At 37.2% G+C, this 24,762-nt stretch overlaps 1 long non-coding RNA gene across 5 annotated transcripts in view; it reads left to right on the top strand.

The window, feature by feature from the left end:
• Window positions 1-24,762, top strand: part of LOC122975389 — a 63,233-nt gene that overhangs the window by 17,831 nt on the left and 20,640 nt on the right. The window contains exon 3 of one of the 5 annotated variants that reach the window (XR_006400650.1): window positions 12,035-12,925. The exons of the other annotated variants lie outside the window; for them this stretch is intronic. This is a non-coding gene — a long non-coding RNA (uncharacterized LOC122975389). Of the gene's footprint in view, window positions 1-12,034; window positions 12,926-24,762 lie in introns of those variants that run through there. 5 annotated transcript variants of the gene reach the window in all.

Genomic DNA, 24,762 nt, shown 5'->3' with positions numbered 1-24,762 from the left:
ACCGAGAAGCCATGAGGCGTTCAAGACTGTCGGAATATTGCAACATTATAAGTTGAGCCTTGCACGAGTTGGTGCTAAGAGAAAAATAACAGAGGGAAATTTAATTTTCCTTTTCTTGGCACCCGACCTACGTATGACATTTAAAGGGGGTGGGCAGCATTAACATTATGTATAACTATAAGTACATTCTATTGTTGCATTTTTAAAGCTCATTAAAAATGAGCGCATTCTCATTCCGTATGATTGCTAAATCACATAAATGCCCCCTTAAATTAAAATTTAAAACATGCATTTTTCTTTAATAACGTATTTACAACTTTTTTTTTTTTTTGTAAATCGCGTACTGCAACTTCCGAGGAGACGCTGAACGCAGCATGCAGCCATCCACCCACATATGAGTTGAAACGTCTTTGTGAAACGAGCAGACAAAGAAGAAATGAAAGGACACATACGGTGAACCTTATGGGAAGTTATGCCTGTTTTTAGCTTCAATGTCGGCATACACGTCAAACAAAAGTAGCACAGACTTCACTGCCTGCTCTTCTCTTTCCAGTAAGTTGAGGGCGGTAGTGAGACAACTTACTGGACCTATGTGTATATATATATATATATATGTGCAATATATGTGCTTTTTTTAGTTGATCTGTAAATGCCGAATTTACCGTAAATGTAATTACTTGGATGGCAATCCAAATGATACATGCATGTTACCTGTCTATCACCTTAATTAAGTAAGTGTTGCATTGATATTTCATATCAAATTTAATGGAAAGCCAACAAAGAAATAAAGTAAATTGCATCCAGTTCCTTAAGACATATAGTGTATGTTTCATAGGTTGCAATTTATTTCACATTATATATTTTTTTGGTTTTGTTTTAAATAGGCATAAATAAATAACTAAATAATTTGCTTAAAGACTTAGGTTTTATTTATAAGCGACAAAAAATGTAACTACCAGCATACTATTCTGTAAAACACTTAAAATTAATAATTATAATAATATTAGTTAATTACAATGATATTATTATCATTAATATCCTCAAGAAGGTGACGTTTGACCACCTTGCAAAGCAGGGCAAAGTTTCTGATACAAGACAAAACATCTATACTGTAACCAGTGGTGGAAAGTAACTGAGTACATTTACTCAAGTACTGTACTTAAGTACACCTTTGAGGTACTTTACTTGAATATTTCCATTTGATGCTACTTTATACTTCAACTCCACTACATTTCAGAGGGAAATATTGTACTTTGTACTCCACTACAATTATTTGAGAGCTTTAGTTACCTTTCAGATGGAGATTTTACATAAAACAATACATTTTAATATTCTGTTGTTTAAATTGTCGCTTGTGTTAAGGTGCTATATAAAGTGTACACTTATGTATAATATAATATGATGCAGTACTATTAATCTACCCAAAGTATCTAAAATTGGCTCCACATCGATAAACTACAACATTAAAATGCTCATACATGTAATATACTATAATACTATAACACAGTCTGCATAATGAGTACTTTTACTTTTGATACTTTAAGTACATTTTGCTGATGATACTTTTAAACTTTTACTTAAGTAACATCTTCAATCCAGGACTTTTATTTGTAACAGAGTATTTTTACACAACAGTAAGTAAAGGAACTGAGTACTTCGCCCACCGCTGACTGTAACTAAACATCTACAGTAACATCTTTATGTAAAAGCGATCAAAATGGATCCGCTCTGCTTTTGGATGCCCGGTCATGTGACGGGTTTTGGTATTCATGACATTCATCTCTCAAGATGAAGTTGATGCTTGCTGGGAGCAGACTGCAGGGTCAAAACCCACTACTGAGTTATAAATAACATATTATCGTACTTCCTTTTGAGGGGAAATCTGACATTTTTTTTCATCAGAAGACGACTGTTCGCACTGACTCATCAAACAAAATGAGTGGGTAACATTAACATCTTGCAGTATTGTGCAATCCGGTGCAATATTACAAACTGCAGACTCAAAAATGACTTAAATCAATACTTTTCTCAAGAAAAACGGGTCATTATAAACACCACAAAGTTACTGTTGTGTCATTGCTTTAAACTGTATTCTACTCATGATTTAGGGATTTGTATTACGAGAGCAATCAAGGGTTTCTTTCTTTTAAAGAGCGTTTCATAATATATTACACAACACACATGTACAACGCTGCAATAAATAAATAAACAACTATCGTCACATGTCATCAGGCCTCATAACCAACAACAAAAAAAAAACTCTGTGATTTGATATAAAATCACATGTTTCCATTGCAGTTTTTGTTTTTCTGTTGTTTCTGGACACAAAAAATCAACTTTTTGAACACAAAACATCCTGTAATAAGGCACAAATATCAAGAAAATGATGCTTTATTACAGAAAATGCTTGAAACTAGTTGAAAACAGGCTTAATAATCAGCAGATTTTTCTCTTTTTTTTCAAGAAAATTGGACACGGAGATTTTCTGCAGCATTACAAAAGAGGACTAAAGTGTTGAGTGCATAATAGACGCAGTAGTTTTTATTTTCTCCACCAGGAGGTGCCAGTGTTCATGTAATTTGTATTTGCAGCATACAGGCAAACACCACTAGATGGATGATGTTGGATAAAGCAGTAAATCCTGGAAAAAGTAATCTAATTTATGTTTATAATATGACATATAATCTGTATACCTAGTAAAAGCCTGGAACTAGTTTTCTCAGTAGTCAGTCGCTCATCCCTCCCTCATCTATCCATTTATTCATCCATCCTGTTCAGAGGCAGAGGGAGCAGTTCGCCTCCACAGCCAATCACAAATCAGGAGATTAGATAACACAGCAGATGCCTGCCTGCCAACTGTGTTCACCCATACTCCTCTTTTAAAGTTTCTGACTTTTTAAATATTAACTCAAAATTAAAAAAAAAAAAAAAGAAAAGAAAAAAAAAAGCAGGATGTGGAAGAATGTGTGTGTGAACTGTGTCGATGAGGTCACACTTCCTTCACTCAAATGTTCAGTTTTTTTAGCTCCTTTTAAGGGTTTTTCTGTGAGTGTAACTGCCACCACATAGTAGAGACACACAGAGGAAACGATCATAAATACTAATTAAAAGTTCCCACTGAGCAGTTTTATGATATTCTCGTTATAAATTAAGCAGAATTGATGAAACCCAGATGCTGACAGTGCTGAGCTCTTCTCTACTGCTGTATTGTGTTCTACTTGTCTTTACTGTCTTGTACTGTTAGTGTAAGTTCCTTTTTTTTGTTTTTGAAAGATTTTTTTTTTCTATTTTTGCCTTTACTTGGTAATTGACAGTGCAGAGATAGACAGGAAGTGTTGGGAAAGAGGCTCGAGGAGTATGACATGCATAAAACGTCTGTAGCTGGAATCAAACCAAAGACGTTGAAATGTTAACTAGTTAACAGGGCGTCTCACAATACTCTCTTCTACTGTACACTACTGTTTACTATACTGTACTTTACTCTCTTCTACTGCACACTACTGTCGTTTATTATACTGTACTGTACTTTACTCTCTTCTACTGTACACTACTGTTGTTTACTATACTGTACTTTACTCTCTTCTACTGCACACTACTGTCGTTTATTATACTGTACTGTACTTTACTCTCTTCTACTGTACACTACTGTTGTTTATTATACTGTACTGTACTTTACTCTCTTCTACTGTACACTACTGTCGTTTATTATACTGTACTGTACTTCACCCTGTTCTACTGTACACTACTGTCGTTTATTATACTGTACTTTACTCTCTTCTACTGTACAGTACTGTCATTTATTATACTGTACTGTACTTTACTCTCTTCTACTGTACAGTACTGCCATTTATTGTACTGTACTGTACTTCACTCTGTTCTACTGTACACTACTGTAGTTTATTATACTGTACTTTACTCTCTTCTACTGTACAGTATTGTCGTTTATTATACTGTACTGTACTTTACTCTCTTCTACTGTACAGTACTGTCGTTTATTATACTGTACTTAACTCTCTTCTACTGTACAGTACTGTCGTTTATTATACTGTACTGTACTTTACTCTCTTCTGCTGTACAGTACTGTCGTTTATTATACTGTACTGTACTTTACTCTCTTCTACTGTACAGTTCTGTCGTTTATTATACTGTACTTTACTCTCTTCTACTGTACAGTACTGTTGTTTATTATACTGTACTGTACTTTACTCTGTTCTACTGTACTGCTCTGACCCTTCAAGTCAAGTCAAACTTTATGTTTATGGCCAAATATCAGGAATCACACATTTGCCTCAAATTACAATCTGTACAACATTCGACATCCTTTAACTTTAGACCCCTTTACTGGCCTTTAACATTTTCCTTTATTATGTTCTGTTACTGTACTGTCCTTTACTATCTTCTACTATACTGTCCTTTACTGTCTTCTACTGTACTATCCTTTACTGTCTTCTGCAGTGTTATACTGTCATTTACTTACCGTCCTCTACTATTCTACTTCTGTCCTTTACTGTACTGTACTGTCTTCTGCTGTACTGTTTTTTTTTTACTCTCTTCTACTGTACTGTCCTTTACTTACCATATTTTACTGTTCTGTCCTTTAATATGTTTTGCTCTACTGTACTTTATTATGCTGTACTGTCTTCTACATTACTATTCTTTACTGGCTTCTACTGTAGTGTCCTTTACTGCCCTTTGTTGTCTTCTACTGTACTGTCCTTTAATGTCTTCTAGTGAACTGTCCTTTATTGTCTTCTACTGTACTGTCCTTTAATATTTTTTGATCTACTGTCCTTTACTATACTGTGAAGTTTTCTACAGTACTATTCTTTACTGGCTTCTACTGTACTGACCTTTGTCTTCTACTGTACTGTCTGTTACCATCTTCTACTATTCTGTCCTATAATATTTTTTGCTCTACTGTCCTTTACTGCCCTGTGTTGTCTTCTGCTTTACTTCTCTCTACTGTCTTCTAGTGAACTGTTCTTTACTGTCTTCTACTGTGCTTTCCTTTATTGTCTTCTACTGTACTGCCCTTACTGTCTTCTACTGTACTGCCCTTTATTGTCTTCTACTGTACTGTCCTTTACTGTCTTCTACTGTACTGCCCTTTACTGTCTTCTACTGTACTGTCCTTTACTGTCTTCTACTGTACTGTCCTTACTGTCTTCTACTGTACTGTCCTTACTGTCTTCTACTGTACTGCCCTTTGTCTTCTACTGTACTGTCCTTTATTGTCTTCTACTGTTCTGCTCTTTACTGTCTTCTACTGTACTGTCCTTTATTGTCTTCTACTGTTCTGCCCTTTACTGTCTTCTATTGTACTGCCCTTTACTGTCTTGTACTGTACCGTCCTTTATTGTCCTCCACTGTACTGTCCTTTAGTGGCTTCTACTGTACTTCCCTTTACTGCCCTGTGTTGTCTTCTTCTTTTCTACTCCCTACTGTCTTCTAGTGAAATGTCCTTTACTGTCTTCTACTGTATGGTCCTTTACTGTCTTCTGCCATCTTATACTGTCCTTTACTGTACTGTTGTGTCCTCTCCTTGCATTCTCTCATCCTGTGTTATGGTGTACTGTTCAGTGCAGTACTGTCCTCTACTGTCCTCTACTGTGCTCTATTGCCCTGTACTAACCTCTAGTGAACTGTGTTTAATGGGGGAGCTATATTGCAGCTGTGAACAGAACAGTACTTCCTTAAACTGCACAACCATTATTGTTGATTAACATCCCATCATGTAATAGAAAATGCGGTTGAAACTCAACTATTTAAGTTTCCAAACTAACCATGAGCTGAGATAATCTGTTTTGAATTGAAAGCATTTAGCCATTATAGCGGAAGTTTTAAAATAATGTTTTTTGTTGGTGGTTTTGGCTGCATGCAGATATCACAGGTCTACCCTTTGAATAATGTTGGCAGTATGTATTGCTTATATCTACTATATAATATCAATACAATGGTACATCTGTTGAAGAAAAATCTTGCAGGCAGCATTACATACTTACAAAACATGTTTCCCTTTAAACAGGCAAAGAATAACTTCCCTAAAACCTTAGGGAACCTTACTGCTTTGTGCCAGTAATAGTTTATTTATAATAATAGTGTATTTCACAAACCCTTTATTCCTCCTCCAAGTCTTTCACTCCTTCTAGCTTCTTCCAAACATCAACAGATTTTTAGGTCTGTTTGCAAAGATCAGCACCTTTTTTTTTTTTTGTTTCGTAATGTGAAAAAATCCAGCAGATTTCCTGCCAAAACCAAACTGCTACGTGCAGGGTCGAGGTTGCTCAAAGGTGACAACAACAACTTCATTTATTTGAACTGTTCTACCTTCAAGCTTTCATCTTACCTTTTAGGAAACCTTTTGGGTTCAGTCGGCTACCAATTTAGCAAACTAAAGACCAGTTGCCATCCTGAAAAACCAAGAAAACCTCCCAGTATATCATACATTTAAGACCATATATATCATACATTTGAGACCAGTTTCTTTCATATTTTTTGACACTTCATTAGAGTTTCAACACACTCTTAACACAGTAAATCTATATGTGTCTTTTGCATCATTTTACACATATTTCCTTGTAGTTCAGACTTCTATACTGTATGTAGTAAAAGTTTGGCTAGAGTTAAATGTTAAGCTTATCTGCGCAGCACACGTTCATAAAGCAGGACGTGTGAAAAGGTCAGTCAACACACTGAGCACAATCAAACTCTCGGCTTTGTCAACAGAGCAAATATTACTCCGGCTGCAGGTCTGATGGTGACTTGATATCATTTCCTCTAAGAGTCCCTCGGTGATCAGTTTTATTTTTGTGAGCAGAACCACAAGTTAACTGAGTCTTTCGCTGGGTTTTCCCTGTACTGAATTAATCCTCCTGCACAAGCTGAATATGAACAGCAGCAAATCCAGCAAAGCTTTTATTTTTTTCTCTAATCAGTTATCCTTTGTGTGCAGAATATGCATTTGGACGAGATCAGTCTCGCACTCTGATTAAGATTTTTTCTGACGAGAGTCTGTGTATTGTCTATTAATAAAACTCACATTTAAATATTTCATTTCCAATCAGACGTCTTCTTTTTTTTTTTTTTAAAAGCAACATGCTCATAAAAAAAACTGACTCATTTTGAGTTAAGCGAAGGATTAAAGACAAACAGAGAGAGAGAGAGACAGGATGAGTGGAGGGCATGTAATTGTAAAACGGTATTCTTTTGTACAGAGCATCGATACGGGACTGAGGGACGGAGCCTGTACTCTTTTACACACGTTACCATGGAAACCAGCCCAGCAGCCAACCAGCTGCTGCAAGAACCAAGAGAAAGCCCCCCCACCACCACCACTACCTTCCCCTCCTCCTAGCCATCCTCCACACACACCCCCCCTCTCCTCTGCACATTCATATTGCATACCAGCACATGGATTATTATAAAAGGACCGCTGAGTGTTTCTTTACAGTATAAAGAAGGAAGAAGCCTTCAAATAAAAAAATTTAAAAAACTGGAAAGGAAACACATACACTCCCTCTACCTGACTACAACACACACACACACACACACCTTTGCGTAGCTGCGGTGCAGAGGTCTGATGCATAACTGAAGTTTGACATGGCGGTGCAGCAGTTGATACACTATGGAGACACAACAGGAAGTGAGTCAGCTATTTGAGAACAGAATAACCGCAACACTGTAAAGCCAAAAGTTCAACATTTAATTTTAATTTGAAATAAAAATACTTTTTATTATCAGGTGGAGAATCAGCCACTATGTGTATATATATATATATATTTTTTTTTTCTTGACAAAAGATGCACACTGGGTGCAAATACTGTATGCGTACACATGTGCACACAAATAGAGCATGATAATTGCAGCGCCTTGCATTGAACATCTGGGCAGATTCCTCACTGTGCAGAATAACATGTGAACATGAAATACAAGAGAACAATTAAGAGGAATTAAGATGTTTGTGCAACAAAGAGAAATAATGAAAGAGAGATAAAGAAATAATTAAAGAAGTAGATCCTTCACTTCAGTAAAAGTAGTAAAAAGAAAAAAACACAATAAAAATGCTCCATTACAAGTAAATTTAATGTCAACATCTGTATCAGAAGTTCAGGTTTCTCATTATGCAGAGTACATCATATATGCTACATATCAAATATCACATTTTCATGTTGCAGATGGTTGAAGTTCAGCTCATTTCAAATACTTAAAACTCTTGCAAAAATGCAACTGATCATATGTTTTAAATCAAAAATCACAATATATACTGTAAATAGTAACTACAGCTGTCATAGAAATGCACTGGAGTAAAAAGTAGGACTGCAACTAACAATTATTTTCATTATCGGTTAATCTGTTAGTTGTTTTCTTGATTAGTCAATTTGTCATTTGGTCTATAAAATGTGCGAAAATGGTGACAAATGGTGATCAATATTTCCCAAAACAACATCCTCAAATGTCTTGTTTTGTCCCAACCAACAGTCCACAACCCAAAGATATTCAGTTTACTATTATAGAAGTATAAAGTAGCTGAAAAAGTACAGTATTTGTACTTAAACACAGAGTAAATGTACGTTACAGTCTGCATGATGATGGATGGATGACTTGACAACAATCATTTACTATTTGTTTTCTGAATCTCATTTGGTTTGAATGTAATTTAAACACATAAACAAAACACTCACTAGTCACTATTAATCAAAGAAATATCTCTTTTTAGATGCTGAGAAAATAACTGTGTCATATGAAAGCTCAAATTTATTCTTTTTAGGCAGAAAAATACTCTGAAACAACCTTTAGAACACAATCATTGCTTTTGTATTTGCTATTAATGATGTATATAGTGTTCTAGTCTATGAGGTTATTTATCTATACTGTGCATTTGTTTTTTAGTTCTTGCTGCTTTGACATTTGACTGAATCCACAGAGGTAAATTTATCTTATCTTAACACTAAAAACTGCTTTACATTCAGCCTTTTATTTAAAGTCGGGGAAAGTCTGTGAGAGATCGCGATGTTATCTGACAAATAAGAAACTAATCAGAAAAGTTCAAAGCAGAAAACAGTCTATGCAGGTTTTTCAAACTTTTTTCCGCCTTCGCACTGAAGGACTGATATCCGATAGCGAATAAAAAGTCCTGGATCAGTTGGATAAATCGGTCCGGCCTCAGTTTGTCGTGCGTGCTAATGTGTCCTCTGCCACTCCAGTGAGGTTTTGAATTTCCCTGACGCAGTGAGGAAGAGGAGAACCGTGTTTAGTGTTCTCATCGACCTTCCAGAGATGGACCCCCTCGACCATCAACACAGGCCTGGTCTCACATTACTGACAGCCCTACCCCTCAGGGCCCAACACACACACACACACACACACACACACACACTGCTAAGCCCAGTCCAGTGCTTTTTACTATGACAGGATGACATGAGATTACCGTTCCTGATAATCCACTCATGTTCTTTACAAGCCGGCGAGGTGTCTGATCCCCAGGTGTCCACTTCAGGTGTCTGACTGAATGAAGTGAGGTCAAACTGAGACTTTGTATTTTAGTTTGGTGATTGTTTAGGTCCAAACGTGAGACGTAATAATTAACAATGAGTCAAATATTGTACTGTGAGGTTTTGAGGTACTTGTGACTTTATAATTTAGTATTTTTCCAGAGAGAAATTATCTGACATCTGTAGTTTCAGCTTACTTTGCTTTCAAGGATGATATTTCAGGGTCTCTGGATGGTTTCGGCTCAATGACTCAGTACATTTCAGATTTATAGAGGTTTTTCTCAACCTGTGGATGTGCTTCAAATCACAAAAATCCCCCAAAATGGTGTGAAAGAGCAAGTTTTTTGATAGAAAACACTGAATCTTTCATTTATATCTCATTTCATATCTGCAGTTTTTGGATACTTGATGATTGAATGATGTTATCATCTCAGTTTTAGATGAATAAACCCATTTTGACATCATTCATTACATTTAAATACATTTTAAGTAAGTTCAAGAAGTGAATATCTCACATGTGTGTAAGGTTATGTGTAAGCGTGAAAGATAATATCTTGTCTGTACAGGATTATGTATTATGTGAACTCAATCATAACTTGTACCCATGATCCATATCTCATGGAAAATCACTATCTTGTACTTACACACACACGCACACACACATCAATCATTTTTCGTGACTTCAGAGGCTTTGAACGCACCAGCAGAGCAGACGAAGCTTTACTCAACAACACCGGTGAAGAAAAGATGTAAAATACTTTTCCTTTGCTGCTACTAAATGTTTAAAATGCTTTTACTTGTTATATAATATTTATCCTTCGCAGTGTTGCACTTTTACTTAAGTAAACTCTCTCTTGCTTTGTATCATCTCATCTGACTGATAACCTGAATTCATCGAGGGTGACGACAATATCTGGGATCAATTTGGTCTTTGATTAAACATCCGGCATCAGTCAGTCAATGTCATCCATCTCTGATATGACGGATGACGAGGCCGTATGATTGATTACATCCTCTATGTATCGTACAGATCAATATCACACAGGAAGACAAACAGAACAACCTTAAAGTCGAGTCAATTCCTATTAGAAATGTCAATGTAATTTCACCCAAGTGTGCGTTTTGGGGTCCTCGGTGAGATTTTTCCATTGGAGCTTCTTCATTGTAACAACCTGATCATTTCTCCACCAATAACACTATAAATACAGACAATGCTGCTTCACAACAGGCTGGTTTTTTATAGTCTTTAGAGAGAAAAAAATAAATGTAGGCTTCTTAATTGCAAATTAGACGTTGAGCTACTTCCTGCACATTTACAACAATATTGATCAATGTGCATTGTCCTATAATATGTCCTATAAGTAGATTTCCTGTCAGTTGTCTCAGCCTCCTCCTCTCATTCTGAAACTTTGCCTTCATGTTGTTTTGACACATGTCTTCCCAAAAAAGGTGATAAACAAACAAATGAATGCATCACCCCCCCCCCCCCCCCCCCCCCCCCCCCAGTTCCTCGGTTGTGGTGTCAGACATCGTGACCATTTTCACACGCCTGTTTCTGTGAAGAGCTGTTTGAAAGTCAATTCACACACTGCGTCCACAGCGGTTGTTGTATCATCGTCCAGGTTTCCTGTAGAGTTCAGTGTCCCTTGTTTTTTAAAATCAATGTTTTTTTCCTCTTTTTATCTCTCAAAATTTAACTGCAGGAAGTTTTTGAGTTGCATGTGAAGTAGGGTGTTACTTTTACCTTCTATTTACAGAACATGGTGAGAAATTTCGAAGAGATAAAACACTATGTGTTATTTTGAACCTATTCAATCTATTTCCTGTATCAAACAAACACGTTCACGGCCTCGTCTACATATCAAGCAGCCTCACATTGAGAACCTCCGGTGCAAAATTTCATTAATTTAGAAGAAGCAATAAAAACCCTGCAGGAACATGAAAACTCAATTACTGGATTTCTATTTTTTGCATGAATACATCAAATTAAGAGATTCCTGAAAATAAGCACAAAATGGTTCCATTGTTTCCTTTTTATGTCTTAATTAAGTTTTTTTTTTTCTCTACATGTTGTTGCTACCTGAGTAGAGATAAATGTGTTAATAAATGATAAAAACCAAGTCAAATGTGAGATAAGAGGACGAGCTTTTTAGCAGGTAGTGCTGCAAAATTACAAAACTTTTTTTTTTTTTTTTAAATCTTTATGTGTCAAATTATTCAATGTGAATTTCCATGTAGGCAGACTCCTCAGCCAACTCCTAATTATGCATTTCTTTTTTTTTTTTTTAATTCCCTCCCCTGCCGCCCACCCGCAGCACTCAAACACACTTCTTTCTTCCCACACCAGTCCTGTTGTGTCCCAGTACTGTGCTGTCTCTTTTCAAAGCAGCAATTTATTACCATTTTTATCATTTCATCCATTCCCCCCCAATGATAACATCAATGAATGCATTACCTTTTGAAAGAGAGATGAAGGAAGCAGAAAGAGATGAGTTTAAACCCTCCCCTCTCTCTCTCTCTCTCTCTCTCTCTCTCCATATCAGATGTATACCTCGCTTGGTCGAGCCAGGCATATGGAAATGGAGCCGTAGCAGATGGGAGGGAGTCCCACAGGCAGTCCAGATGACTAATGAATAATGAACAATAGAGAGGAAACCGCTCTGTCGTATAAACAGGAGTGTGATGTTCAAGATAGGCCACCGTTCAGCCCCCGCTAAACATTAATCAATAGCGAATCGTGTCTGACTGTCTGAATCACATGAGCGCGGCATCAATTTGCCTCCACTCAGACGTCTATTAGCTTATCAAAAGCTCGGGGAGCGCATAATTTATGAGACATGCCTCGCCGGATTCGACATTGCGATCTGTTGATGCAGGAGATACGTGCGTCTCTCGTCGCGACGCGTTTTAGAAACAAAAGACAGATTATTCCCAAAGGTAGGGATGAGGAGAAGTTTGCACTCTGCGGGAGTGAAAACTAGCCGTGCAGACTAGAGTTTTGGCGACACACTTTGCATTTCTTGGACCTTTTTTTTTAAAAAAAATTGGCTAATGTGTGTTTTTTTAATCCAGTGGATAGTCTGCCAAATGTTGGAGGTTCACAAGGACAGATTTCTGTTGCAGCTGCTGAAAAATTGGGAATTGGGAAGCTGCTCACAACCTAAAACATCAATAATAAAAGTGAGGTTTTATTGTCTGTTACTCACAGTGACAGAGTCTTTCTTGAGCTGCCATTTTGGATTGTGAACTCTTTCAAATTTGATAAACCTCATAGCAGAAGAGAAAGATACCAGTTTGAACCTCATGTTGTGTTTTGAGAAAAAGCTTGAAGACACAATCCAACAGATTGTTAAACCTGTATTAACTGATTTTTTTTGGCCACATGTTTTCAGCAGAAACAAGTTGATATGTTGAACTTGTGAGCAAACAGTCGATTATTTCCACATCCAGCAGTTACGGAGCAACACTAACATTCATTTGGAGTCGTGTTTCTGTCCATCTGGTGAATCTAAGTCCAATATTCACTCTCTTTCAGTTCTGTTTCTGCTCTCTACCAACTCCTCAGGGAAATATCTGGCTCTTTAGCTGCTAAATGCTCCACTATGTTCACCAGATTGTCTACAACAATAATAATAATATTATTATTAATGGCTTATATTGATACACAAAGCGCTTCACAGTGAAGGGGGGAAACTCACCTCAACCACCACCAATGTGTTGCACCCACCTGGTTGATGCACGGCAGCCATTTTGCACCAGAACGCTCACCACATATCAGCTTGAGGTAGAGAGGAAGGGAATCATTGAGCCAATTACGCTGCGGGATGATTAGGTGGCCAGATGGAGAGAGCCAGGTTGGGAATTTTGCCAAGACACCGAGGAACCCCCCTACCCTTTGCGATAAGTGCCATGGGATCATTAATGACCACAGTAAGTTAGGACCTCGGCTTCTCCTACAGCACAGTGTCCCCGTCACTGCCCCCTACTGGCCCACCAGTACACCTCTACAGCTAACTGTGTCTGTTTGCCATTTGCTGCTAAGCAGGTAAGGTACAGTAGGGGTTTTTTGAGATTTTTTCTCTGAGAACAGCTGCCGAAACACAGCAGACTGACAATGAAACAACTCACTATAAAGCTCTGTAAAACCGAGAGGAGCTGCAGAGTCATTGATAACTCTCTGTAGGTTGATCACTACGAGCCACAACCAACACATTACACACTGTCATTTCATACATTATTATAAAAAATATCGATTATAGCTGCTTTAATAAAAAAAAAGAAGGAAACAAGACACAACACCCAGAGAGGAGAACCACACACAAAAAAAAACTGGAGAAATGAAGAAACACAGTATAACAATTTCATAAATCTACCTTAATAAAGATAGATTGACAATTTTATTTATTTAATGCCATTAAACTTTAAACCTTTAACCTTTCTCCTTAAATGTCAGGCAAGTTATTGGATGCCTTAATGGCTGCTAACCACAACATCTCAGTTTCGAGTCTGATTAGAGACGTTTGTTTCATGTTGGTCTCCCTGCTGTCTCTAATCTCTATTAAATGCAAAAACAAAAAAGTTTGAAAGGTATATCTGATATTTCTGAAAAATTAAATGTCAGTCAGTACACGTTTCTATCAACTACCCACTTGTATAAACAAATTTAGAGGACATGAGAAAATGACATATCTAATTGAGAAATAGTAACTTTCTCATTATTTTGGCTATTTTTGGGGGCTTTCAGGTGGCGTCGACGTCTGTATCAGTGAGTAGCAGGAATACTTTATCTGCAGTAGAAGAAGCAGAAGCGGCTACAGTAACATCAACTTGTTTCTTTCTTTCTCACAACTTCTCTTTTTCTGATATATCAATTTTTTAGTTCCCACTCAGGTTTTTCAATACGTAAAATGAAAAGAGAGACTTCTCACAGTGCTCGCTGCGTTTTCTTTTCTCCATTTTCCCCCTTTTCCAATTCTTTTATAAAAGAATGATCAAGGCTGCTCCAGTATGAAATGTGACTTTTATTATTTTTACATTTTCACTTTTTAACAGAAGCAAACTTTTCTTTTTCCATTATTTTTTATTTCTGTGGTGCACATTTGTGATCCTTCTTGAGCTGATAGATCATCATCGTTAAACATTATAGATTTAATTATTTTACACCCAATGTAGAATCAGTTCAACTTTATGCGATCAGTTGTAACATTCAAATCATATCATTAGCATAATAATAATTATATTCACCCTCGACCTTTAGACGTGACTGACTTTTTCCCAGGCAGAAACTCTGCTGTTAACGTCTCTCTGCTCACACCTCTAACCCGAAGCTGACTGCAACAAATTCACACTTTTTTCTGGCTTGTGCTGAAAGGCATGAAAGAAACTGTGTACAACAAGAGCAAAAAAATCGCAACACCTCATCAAAAAAAAAAAAAAAAAAATCACTCGTAAGAGACTGCGAAACTGCTGAAACACCGACGTAACCCAACGGTGTTTTGAGAGAATTTCTCCTTTAAAGGTTTAGTAAAGTAGTGCAGTGGTGAGCTGACAGATCGAGCCTTATCTTCATCACATCTGATTGTTCTCTCTCTCTCTCTCTCTCTCTCTCTCTTTCACTGCCGAGCCTTTAAACACTGCATGTGTGTGTGTGTGTGTGTGTGTGCGTTACCATGACCTAGATTTCAAGTCTGCAGTGCAATGCAAGAGATGGTTTGTGTGTATGAGTGTGTGAAACAGACAGAGAGAGCTCAGTCTATGGTTAACCATACACCTCGCCTTCCCCCACATCCACACATACCTAAACTCTCACACTCTCACACACACACACACACTCACAGTTAAATTACCTTCATCCAGCTGTCTCCTGTCATGCAATGGGGTTTTGGGTGCAAATTGTGTTTTATCTGGTTGTGTCCTGAGTTGATACAAATTTGATTTATTTGTGTGAACGTGTCGTAACCCAGTGTGGGTGTAAGGACAGTGTGATGTCAACCACTGGTTTTCATTAGAGCTGTTTTGAAGCAAGGAGCAGCTTGAGGTTGAAGTGTAAGTACCTTGAAGTGCAACGCCACCGACGGCTGCTAGCTGCTCCGTGTGACTCCCGTTCAACAATCCTCAACTTCTCTCTTGAAATACCGAGTCAATCATTTGTTTCAACGAGTCAATACGGTCTCAATCGCTAAATTAGCTTCGCTCCGAGCGTGAAAGGCAATGCCCAGCACTCCTTATTTAAAAGGTCTTGGCTCCAAGCGGTAAAAGATGGCGTCGACTATCTGCTGTAACTCTGCAAACCGGCTTCAATGCAAACCAACAATATTGCAACAACAGTCCGGCTCATTGTGAGTCGTTGGGGAGAGCTACATAAGTCTAGATAAGCTAGATAAGTCTTCAAATCTTATTAATGGAGCAATAATTTCCAAAATGTCCACCAGCACACTTATTAGAGGGTCTGAATTTAGAGATTGAGACCGTAATGACTCGTTGAAACAAATTATTGACTCTGTTTCCGGAGAGAAGTTGAAGCATTTTGAACGGGAGTCAGTCGGAGCATCTAGAGGCCGTCTGTGGCACTTTAAGGTACTTCTGCATCGGTTTCAGTCATGATAGTTGCTGCTTGGTTGCACCCTCTTTTTAAACATCTATAAACCTTTTTTTTTATTCTGTGTTGTCAGTCATGATTGACCTCAACTTTATTTTCCTGATTGAATAAATGATTTGATGTAAATAATGATTGATAACTAACTACTATAATGTGGGTTTCTATTGTATTCTATGGATCCTTTAACCCATTTTAATGAGATTTTGATTGTGTAATTGTCGCAGGTCTTGTGTGATTTGACTCTTGATACTCGGGGCTGTTTAGATTGTAATAAGTTGTAACAGGTTTTAGCAGGTATAACAGGTTTTTATCATCTCCGAGTACTGTGGAAGTAACCTCCCTCCGCCTCAGGTTTTAACCAGGAGCAATGATGCATGATTAGAAATTAATGGAGTGTGAATTATTGTGACATTATATTCTATAAAGATTGGGGCTGCAAGTGACAATTATTGTCAATTATCAATTTTTCTTAATGAGTTGTTTGGTCTATAAAATGTCGAAATGTCTGTTTCCTAGAGCCTAAGGTGACGTCCTCAAATGTCTTCTTTTGTCTCAGCCAACAGTCCACATCCCAAAGATATTCAGTTTACTGTCATAGAAGACTAAAGAAACTTATTATATTCTATAAAGGTCAGGGCTGCAACTGACAATTATTGTCATTATCAATTTATAGTCGGCAATTTATAGACAAACAATCGTAGCCTACTGGTTAAGATGTTTTTCCTGTCTCTCTTTGCACTTGCAACTGTCAAATAAAGTAAAAAAAATGCCATGAAAATAGTCTTTAAATTGTCAAAACATAGTGAATCTTGACATTGTTTTTTATATCTGACCAACAATGAATAACCTAACAGACATTCAGTTCACAACAATATATAAAAAAAAAAAACAGAGAAAAGCAGCAAATCCTCATATTTGAGAAGCTGGAAACAGCAAATGTTTAGCATTTTTGTTTTATGAATAACTTAACAACCATTAATAAAATATCAAACATATACTAAAATCAGAAAATCCAAATGTGCCTCAAAGGGCTTCTTATCTGTAAAACATCCTCGACCCTTAAACTGTTTTTAAAATAAATCCCTAGTCAGTTTAACACATGCTTTGGTTAGTCCGACCACTGAGTTATGTGATAATGTAGTATGAAGCATAGAAGTATTGTTGCTATGGTTACCCGCAGTTGAATACCATACCATCCAATCTGATTTAGAGCGGAGGGGTTAAACTGTTGAGCAGTGAGTGTGTTGTCCTGTGTGGTTTTAGTAGCGAGTATCTTCTGCAGCTTTAATAGATTTGAACAGGTTTTTTTTAAACACATATCAGTGGATTTACTGGTGAGCTCACGTAGATAAAAGAGGTCAGTTTTCAACATTGTGGCAAGAGTTCACATTTACATTTTAATGTTGATTAATGTGCACTAACAGAAATACAAATGTGCTGGTAGGTTTCTGATGTAAATATTATAGCAGCATGTCGTCCGGTTTGACTTGTATGTGTGGATTATTTGTAGCACTGGAGGAAAAGTCCGGGGATTATGTGTACAAATTTTCATGGCAATACATTCGGTTTTGACCAAAGTTGTGGGCCGACAGACGGAGACTGACTTCATTCAGATTCAATAAAACAGTTTATTAGATTTGCATATAAAAATGTGTTATAAACTTTTTTTTTTTTTTTTTTTTTTTTTAGGGTTCACATTTTTGAGTTTTATCACCTCATCTCATGCAAATTCTCTGGTTAGAATGGCAGACATTTTTACACCCACATGTGCCTGAAAATGTTCCTATGTGTTATTTAAAAGCATTGAATGCAGTCTAATGGAATAAGTATTTCTTTCCGTGACCAAATCAGATTTTTTTTTTTTTTTTTTTTATAAATAAGAAGGGCATCATCATCTTCCACGTCGTTTTGTATCTACAAACTGATGCATCCGTCTAAACATTTTCTGTATCGCTCTCCTTTCCAACCACCAGACCTCAAGTTGTTTTTTTTCCCTCCCCCTCACTCGTCCTCCGTTGCACTCCTCCTCCTCTCCTTCTTCAACCTCTGCCTCCTACTTTTTTCCTCTCAGACTCACCCGCAGCACAGCCCTTGAAGCTCTTCACTGAGCCGCTCCAGGTTAATGACCTGATGGCAGCTCGTCTTAACAAGAAAGTTTAGTTTATTTGATATTTTTAAAGCAGAAGTCCACTCTCAGATTCTTGAGATATCGTGAGTTTGTGGTGAAAAACGGCAGATTTAAAGGCATAAAATAACAAGTAAGCGTTAATTTTGCCAGTGGAATCAATGGTACTTTTTTTTTTTTTTTTTGTATAACCACTCCGCAGCACATGAGACGATGTGATTTCCTACATTACCCAGTGACTCTTGACAGCCCACAGAGAGGCGGCACAAGCTTGTTCCATTCAGCTGTGGCTTCGGTATGTAGGAGGAGGGAGAGATAGATTTTTCCAGTCAAGAAAAAAAAAACAACAAAAAAAAAACATACCACACACCCAAAATAAATCAATAAACAAATAAAAGTTCAACATGTCCTCTGACAGCATTGCATTCTGGGAGAGATCGGTGTCTGATTTTAGTAGTTGGTGATTAGATTGAGGTCTTATTTTAAAGGAATTGTATATATCCGTGAAAACTACATCACATCTTTAGACAATAATAGACAAACCTGAACTAAAGGTGCTTTTTTATGGTGACGTGCGGCTCGGTAACACGAGGCGAGTCTACTGGGAATCATGAGGTGCCTTTTTTGTAAATCCTCGTTTGGACGGATGACGACTTTTTCTGTTTGGATGATCAATATGTGGAACTCGTCACCCACTGAACTCGAACATTTTAAAGTCAAACTGAAACAGTTTAGAAAAAGTTCAGTCATGTGGTAAGTGAGTGATCGGGTGCTTGTCGTTTGTATGTTATGTGCTGTTTTTAAGGCCCATCTAGGGCCGGGCATCGCAATCTATACATACAATATATACCCATACAAATAAACAATAAATAAATAAATAGATGAGTTTGCATCTCCATCTACTGAGGAGGAACATCATGGTTGAAAGCTCTGGAGAAAAGCTTGGAAGTGTTGTTTTCTTTGTATTTCTTGGTCATTTCATTATGTGATAGACTAATGTTTACTCCTGGTGTTTAGTCTATATAACAAACCTGTTTTTATTATTTCCACCCTCATGATGAAGGCTCTGAGAGGTTGAAACCAGTTGATACTTTAAACCGTTAAGCCTGACTAAATAAAGGCTTGTAATTTACTTTTCCTCCTCGCTCTGCACAAGAGTACCTGAATAATATTTATATTTGTTTTTACCAGCATGACCAGTTTAGTTGCAGCATGACCCGCTCCGGTCTGTGGTGAACCAGGATATTACACTGGCCTGAATTCATAGTGCAACAAAGAAGGTGATGCTTTTTTTTTTTTCTTCAAGCATCACACAGTTCAGGCTTGTTTATCATCTAATATGAACAATCTAATGGAAATACTGGAATATTAGAAATATTTGGACATGATATCACGCTGTCTGATTGGCTGGTTTCCAATAGAAAGAATAAAAATCATCAGTTTGAGGTGAAAAAGTAAAGTTAAAAGGTGTAAAATAATCATATTTAAAGAATGTAAAAGGGAATTTGACTATTGGAATAAATGATACTTTTATATAATCACTCTACAGTAATGAAATACTAAAGCTGCCTAATTGTTTCCCACAAAAATATGAATTTAATGGTTGACAAGTATAGTTTAAAGACATAAATCCATCATATTTAAAGAAAGTTTTAGTCAAACACTGTAAACGTGAGAGAAGGAAAAATCTGGAGTGCGCCTTTGATTAGTAAACAAAAAGTCTCGGTGGACAAAGGTGCTCTTTGATGTCAAGAATTTTTCCATCTTTCTGTATATTGAAGAGGGATCCCTCCTCTGTTGCTCTTCCTGAGGTTTCTTCCTTTTTTTTTGCCCATTAAAAGGAGCTTTTTTTTTGGCGAGTTTTTCCTCATTCGAATCAAGCGTCCAAGGACAGAAGATGATGTATGTAGTAGAGATTGTAAAGCTCCCTGAGGCGACTTTGTGACTCGTGATATTGGCCTGTACAAATAAATTTGACTTGACTTGACTGCAAACAAGGAACTCTGTGGATTTATACTCTGAATTTTCATGAATTCTCATGAATTTTATCAATAAATGATGCTTTTTTTTTGTAGAACCACTCCAACACTTGAATATTAGAAATATGTAGACATGATGTCAAGCTGTCTGATTGTCTGTTGGCTCCCACAGGAATAAAAAAAAAAAAAAAAAAAAAAAAAAAAGCTTCAAAATCAAAGATAGATTCTCAATATCTGCTGAAGTGTGCACGAGTGATGGATCGCTACTTTAACAAAGACAAAGAAGAGCTTTGATCAGCCGGAGTCAGACAACACGACTGACAAGATATCTGATCTTCTGTCAATATTGGTGAACCGTTACATCTGTCGCCAACCTTTAACTGAAACTATTTGAAACCACAGCAGCTGAATATGAAACATGAACTCCCTGTCTGCTCTCATTCAGGGCTTCCCTCTGAATAAAACGTCTGTTTACTCCTCTGCTGTCATGACTTAGTTTGTATTCACATACAACAGGGGAGGAAAATCATGCAAAGCGGACGTTTGATATGAGGTTGCCAGGCAACAGTATAAGGTAGCAGCTTTTCAGAGTGACTCAATACAAAGTGTCAGAGTTGGGGAAGCGCTCTAGTGTGTGTGTGTGTGTGTGTATGAGAGAGAGAGAGAAAGCTATTAAATTAATTCAGCTGCACCCGTACAGAGAGCTGGTGAGGCACGACGCCTCTCGCTGCTGAATACACTCTGAATGTGAATCACCGCCTTTATGAATTTCCTTCTACTTACGCAGAAAACAGCGACAAATGAATCAGCACATCAGGTCATGTGCTGCATGCGTGACTGCATTACCTCTAATTATGTTGCTACATGAAACAGTCATCATCACCACACATATGAGGGTAATTGTGTTTATTTTGCCACCAAGGAAATGTTCTGCCAATAAAACGCCTTCCTAATGGTTCTGTCATCTCACGTGTTGTGCGGACTCTTTATGTTGCTGCTGACAGTGTTTTCTGTTTCAGTTTCTTTTTGATAAAGTAAAGTCTGATTCCCCACCATTATGTCCTTTTTTTTAATACTTTCCCCCTGTGATCACTCCTAAAATTTTAGCTTAGATGTCAGTAAGATGTACCTGTAGATATAATCTGCTTTATGTTCATTTATTAGGCCTAGTGGTCTAGAACGAGATGTAATAAAATATGTATTTCTGCTCCACAAAATTCTGATTATTTTGGACTTTTCTTGCAAAAATGCTGAATGGTTTTACCTCATCAGACCTTTGAAATTATTCAAATTAGGCTGTTTATGAAAGGAATGATAACTCCATCGTTACAACTATTACAGCCGCTGTACACACAGTGACTCAATTATTGAATCAATAATTAACTCAATGTCTATTTGTTAGATTTTTTCCAGAGCTTTCAATCTACAGGCCACTGCAGATGCTTCTTTTGCTGATGCAGACAATGAATGACAATGAAAGCTCTAGTAAGTAAGTAGACAATCAATCAATCAATCAAACTTTATTTATTCAGCACCTCTCAAACAAATCAAATGCAGTTCAAAATGCTTCACAAGCAATTGTCAAAACAGTGGGATGTTAAAAATATATTTAGAGACTAATGTGCACCAAAATAATTAAAAAGCAAAAGAGTTAATTGAATAGCACAACAATAAAAGATGGGTAGTTAAAGGGCCAGTGTGTAAGATTTAGCAGCATCTAGCGGTGAGGTGGCAGATTACAAACAAACTCGCGAAATACGCGAAAGGCCCTCTCCAAAGCCAGCGTTTGGTTTGCCTGTTCAGGGCAACCGTAGAAACATGGTGATGCAACATGGCAGCCTCCGTGGAAGAGGACCTGCTCGCTCTGTAGATATGAAGGACTCATTCTAAGGTAACGAAAACACAATGATTCTTATTTTTAGGTGATTAAACACTGATTAAAACATACTAGTGAATGTTATATTCCATTGCTACCAAGTCCTTTCCGCTAGATGCCACTAAATTCTACACACTGGACCTTTAAGATAATAAAAGATAATTGATAAAGGATAATACAAGCAATAAAAACAACAAAATAATAATAAATAGATTATAATAAAACAGTAACATGTTACTAAATTAAATAGAATAAAATGGATAATAATGATGATAATATATAAGAGGTTATAAAATTATAAGTCACTACATAAAAGCCAGACTAAACAGATGGGTTTTTAGTTTACATTCAGATCCTCTGAAGGTTGTTCCAGCGGCTTGGAGCGTAACGGCTGAAAGCAGCGTCAGTGAAGGTTTTTGTTCTGCTTTGTGGAACAGCTAAAAGAGAAGAACCAGAGGATCTTAGGGGCCTTCCTGATTCATGAACCAAACGCATTTCTGAGAAGTAGTCTCATGCAAGACAATGTAGTGCCTCATAAAAGAATTTTAAAATCAAAACGAAAACTAACGGCTTACTGGTGGAAAGACTTTGAAATAGGCGTAATGTGTGCTGGTCTTAGTCAGCACTCATGCAACACAATTCTTTATCAATTGTAGCTGATTACAGTCGTCCAGCCTGCTAGTTATAAAAGTGTGCATCAGTCTCTTTGTGTTGCTCAGAGAGAGAAAAGGCCGTATTTCTGAGATGTTCTTCAAATGATAAAATACTGTTTTTGAGACACTGGCCTTGAAACCAAAATCTGAGGCAAAATTTGCTCCTAGATTTCTTGCTTCTTGGCTTTGGTTGAGTCCCAATGTGTTAAGTTTGGGGGCCCAGTTTCTCTCTCTGAGCCTTTGAACCAATGATTTATTTTAGTTGAGATGTAAACATTTCTGTGACATCCAGTTAAAAGGTGAGTCAATCAGCCCAGTGTCATCAGGAGACACGGCCACATAGAGCTGAGTGTCATCAGCAAAGCTGTGGAGAGAGACCCCGGACACGGCCCAGGTGTACAGATTAAAAAGTAACAGTCCTAAAATTGATACTTGTAGTTCTGTCAGGGTATTTCACCTCTTGAGCTTGACTTCAGTGAGGAAAAAAAAACTATTTCTCAAAACAGTATGGTCACACTTTCTTTAATGCTCAGAGCGTGACTCACTCATACTTAAAACAGACATACATGCTGCTGCAGAGGAGTGAGCCTCGAAGAGTGGTGTGAATACTCATTTATCTCTTTCATACAACCTCCAGGAGTTGTTGTGACTACTCTACGCGTGGTTTTACGCATACAGACACGGCAGGATATGCTTCAGCATGAACAGGTGTTCTTTGGGTCTCTTTCAGATGCACAAACATGGTTTTTATGACTGTTATTACTGTAGAGATTTATACATATTCATACAATAATTTTCCTCTCAGGTAACCTCTTAGTGTTTGGAGGAGTGGTCACCTATAGAAACAAAGCATTTTCTTACGCAAAGAGAAGAGGTAAACCAGTTAAAACAATTCCAGACAGGCCAACAAGCTCACTTAATCTGTCTAAATCTGGTGGTCCACAGTATCAAAGGCAGAACCACAACTGAAGACTTGTTGCTGTCGAGATTGTTCTGATGTCATTCACTACCTTTAGCAGGGTTATGTCTCTGTGTGGTGATGTGTCCTAAAATCTGATTGAAACATTTCTAATCTAGTGTTTGATATTAAAAAGGGTACTTAGCTGATTTAAAACTAGTTTCTCCAAACTTTCTGCTTAAGAATTGGAGAAGTGAGACCCAAAATTGCTGGGTGTTAAAATATCCAGGTTCCCTTTCTTTTCAAAATCAATGGGGAAGACACCAGGCTGTAGGGAGTGATTTACTGTGGCAAAGATGTCTTCAAATACAGAGTTAAAGATAGTTTTAAAAAGGGAAATAGGAATTGGGTCAAGGGAACATGTGGAGGGCTTCTGTTACTATTTTCCTGAGAGTTTCAACATCAACCAGTTAAAACGTTCCAACTTGATATCAAGTTCTTGACTATGAGTCAAAATTATTTAGTCCAATGTTTTAGGTAGGTCTTATTTTATTGTTAGTACACTGATCTCATGGAACAATCTATAGTGTCACCTGAAAGTTAAAAAATAAACTCCTCTGTAACTTCATCACCATTAATCAGGTCTCACCTCACACCTGCCTGTAACGGCTGTAATCGATCCTGCTTTGCTTTTTATTATTCAGTTCTGTTTGTGTCTGGTCGTGTTACATTATGATGATGTGATGAGGGTCGTTTCTTTGTTTTAAAGGATAAGTCTGGCGATATTCCATATTTTTCTTATTGTCGACAAATCCCATTAAAAGCCAGTTATGTCTTGTTCTTTTGTGCTTTAGAGCTCCACTGTTCAAAAAATATAAAGAACACATCAATGAGCCACATGTTTCCTTCATTATAATGAACACACACACTAGTTTATTTTGAGTCAACCCCACACACACCATTCTGCTGCTTTAAATACTCACTGGAGCACCAAATGTGTATTGATCCACCGCTGGAAATAGTCCCCAACAAAAGCACTATTTTCACCTGTTTGGGTAACGTCTGATAAAAACTACAGCTGCCCAGCTGTTTTAGGAAATAACTTTACAAAAATGAATCTATATATATAGTAAAGATTTGCA

The sequence above is a fragment of the Thunnus albacares genome, chromosome 23 (assembly GCF_914725855.1).
Source record: "Thunnus albacares chromosome 23, fThuAlb1.1, whole genome shotgun sequence".
NCBI classification, from domain to species: domain Eukaryota; kingdom Metazoa; phylum Chordata; class Actinopteri; order Scombriformes; family Scombridae; genus Thunnus; species Thunnus albacares.
This window is presented reverse-complemented; position numbering and strand designations above follow the sequence as displayed.